Source organism: Theropithecus gelada, chromosome 3 (assembly GCF_003255815.1).
Source record: "Theropithecus gelada isolate Dixy chromosome 3, Tgel_1.0, whole genome shotgun sequence".
NCBI classification, from domain to species: Eukaryota; Metazoa; Chordata; class Mammalia; order Primates; family Cercopithecidae; genus Theropithecus; species Theropithecus gelada.
This window is the reverse complement of record NC_037670.1, coordinates 92193753-92196991: the sequence shown is the minus strand read 5'-3', so window position 1 is coordinate 92196991 and position 3239 is coordinate 92193753. Positions and strand designations below refer to the sequence as shown.

Here is a 3239-nt window from a genome sequence, read left to right as displayed (position 1 = left end):
ACGTACGCAAGGCCAAAAAGTAAGATGAAAATGGTTTGATTATGGCTGCTAGAAGGGTATCCTGTAGATACACGGCTGCATTTGAATCAATAAAAATGTATTCAAAATTGTGTGAGTGTGTGAGTGTTCAATTTTGGAGACAGGGTCTTTAACTTTCATAAGATTATTTTAAAAATAATTGAATGACCCCAAAATGCTAGGAATCAATGCTTTCTAAGGTAGATACACTTTTAGGGAATTATAAGTGAAATGCTTGGGTGAAAGTGTATGTTTGTGTGTGTATGCATACATAAATATATGCACATGTCATCTTCTGCCACCAATTTACATGATCCAAAAATTGTTCATGTTTCTATACTTACTATTATAAGACGTCAAGTATGGTAAATGTCTGTACTCTATGGAGTTGCTGAAAGTGTTTTTTGAGATTTCCAAGTTGACTAATATGTAGCTCCCTTTCAAAACACACACAAAAATACTGGCTTGTATGATCACTATCTCAATGAGGAAGAGAAGTGAAATCTTATAAATTACTTACTTAAATATAAGATGGCTATATTGGAGATGTCTAACAACCTTTTATCTTAAAAGGAAATGTGCAAAGAAAAAATAGTGGGTTTTTTTTCTATTACTGATCTAATGTTGTTCTTAAGCCACATACTGCTGGATATCAAGAGGAAAAAAATGTTAAGTTTTCCAAGTAAAAGTGTTAAGTTTCTTCTGGTCTAAGGAGTAGTTATACAAGGTTTGCATTTTTTAGAGGGAAGAGTGAAATATATAGAAATTAAAGTGGTATGATACCCAGATTTGCTTTAAAATATTTTTGCGAGAATAGGAAGGTGTGGGGGCGGGGGAGGGGAGGGCAGAGCAGAACGGGGGAGGGCATAGGAGAAAAAGAAAAAGAAATAGAAACAAAAAAAAGCTTTTTCATAATGAGTTTGCAGCCAGAACATGAGTGTTGTGAAAATTACCACTAAATCAAAGCCAAAACGAGAAAGAAATGACTCATATCAGCATCATCATTAATAGACATGTAGATTAGGGTAAGTCCACCACTACTGGCCATCTGACCTACAAGTGTGGGGTGATCAACAAAAGAACCATTGAAAAGTTTGAGAAGGAGGCTGCTGAGATGGGAGAGGGCTCCTTCAAGTATCTCAGATTTTAAATGAGTGAAACAACGAATTATTGATGTTAACAAAATGGATTCCACTGAGCCACCCTACAGCCATAAGAGGTAAGAGGGAATCATTAAGGAAGTCAGCATGTACATTACAAAAACTGGCTACAACCCTGACACAGTAGCATGTGTGCCAATTTCTAGTTGGAATGGTGAGAACGTGCTGGAGCCAAGTGCTAATATGCTTTGGTTCAAGGGACAAAAAGTCACCTCTAAAGATGGCAATGCCAGCGGAACCATGCTGCTTTCTTGAAACTCTGCAATGCATCCTACCAACAATTCATCCAACTGACAAGACCTTGAGTCTGCCTCTCCAGGATGTCTACAGAATTGGTGGTATTGGAACTCTTTCTGCAGCCTGAGTGGAGACTGGGGTTCCCAAACCCAGCACAGTGCTCACCTTTGCTCCAGTCGACGTTACAACTGAAGTAAAGTCTGTTGAAATGCACCATGAAGCTTCGAGTGAAGCTCTTCCTGGGGACAATGTGGGCTTCAATGCCAAGAACATATCTGTCAAAAATGTCTGTCATGGCAATGTTGCTGGTGACAGGAAAAATGACTCATCAGTGGGAGCAACTAGCTTCACTGCTCAGGTGATTATCCTCCACTATCCAGGCCAAATCAGTGCTGGCTATGCCGCTATTCTGGATTGTCAAACAGTTCACATTGCTTGCAATTTTGCTGAGTTGAGGGGAAAGATTGATCACCATTCTTGTAAGAAGCTGGAAGATGGCCCTACATTCTTGAAATTGGGAGAAGCTGTTGTCACTGAAATTGTTTCTGGCAAACCCAGGTGGGTTGAGAGATTCTCTGACTGTCCCTCTTTGGGTCATTTTGCAGTTTGTCATATGAAACAGATAATTGCTGTGGGTGTCATCAAAGCAGCAGACAAGAGGGCTGCTGGAGGAAGCTAGGTCACCAAGTCTGCCCAGAAAGCTCAGAAGGCTAAATGCATATTATCTGTACTATCTGACACTTCAGTCTTAATCAATGGTGGAAGAACAGTCTCAGAACTATTTCTTTCAACTAGCCATTTAACTTTAATAATAAAAGACCAGTTAATGATAACATTGCCTTGTAAAATCTTCAGAAGGAAAGGAGAATGTTTTGTGAACCATTTTGGTTTCCTTTTCATGAGGCAGTTTTAAGTTATTAGTTTTCAAAATCAGTACATTTTAATAGAAAAAAACAAAAATCTGTCACAGAATTTTGAGACCCATTAAAGCAAAGTTTAATGAGGAGAAAAAGAAAGATAGGTTATGTGTCCATGGCAACAAATTGATGATTCTAGAATCAGAATATATAGCAGTTCATTACACTATTTTCTTTAATGTTTTGATGTTTGAAACCTTTATTAAATAATTTTTTTCTTTAAAAGAGTCTGAGCAGAAAATAATTTATTTAAAGTAAATGCTCAGTCTTTCACAGTTCTTTCCTCCTCTGGCATCTGGGCATATGATGCAGTTTATGGGAAATTTTTGTGCTGAGGGACAGGGGCTTTCACTCCACACCCTCAGGCCTGTGTGTGCTATCTTCTGGGATTTGAGGATTTTGCTTATATCCATGGTTAGGTGGCCTACCAGGGTCACATTGTGTCTGGAATTAGTTCCTTCCAGTGGGTTCTTGGTCTCACTGACATCAAGAATGAAGCCACAGACCCTCGCAGTGTTACAGTTCTTAAAGATGGTGTGTCCAGAGTTTGTTCCTTCAGATGTTCAGATGTGTCCAGAGTTCCTCCTTCTGGTGGGTTCATGGTCTTGCTGACTTCAGGAGTGAAGCCACAGACCTTTGCAGTGAGCGTTACAGCTCTTAAAGGTGGCACATCCAGAGTGGGAGTCGTTCATTCCTCCCTGTGGGTTCGTGGTCTCACTGGCTTCAGGAGTGAAGCTGCAGACCGCTGCAGTGAGTGTTACAGCTCATAAAGGTAGTGCGGACCCAAAGAGTGAGCAGCAGCAAAATTTATTTTGACTAGAGAAAGAACAAAGCTTCCACATTGCAGAAGGGGAACCAAGGGGATTGCCACTACTGGTTGGGGTGGCCACCTTTCATTCCCTTATTT

At 40.0% G+C, this 3239-nt stretch overlaps 1 pseudogene; it reads left to right on the top strand.

Annotated features, from left to right (window-relative positions):
* Window positions 1-1178: 1178 nt before the first annotated feature.
* LOC112621643 lies at window positions 1179-2328 on the top strand (annotated as a pseudogene).
* The last annotated feature ends 911 nt before the right edge of the window (window positions 2329-3239 follow it).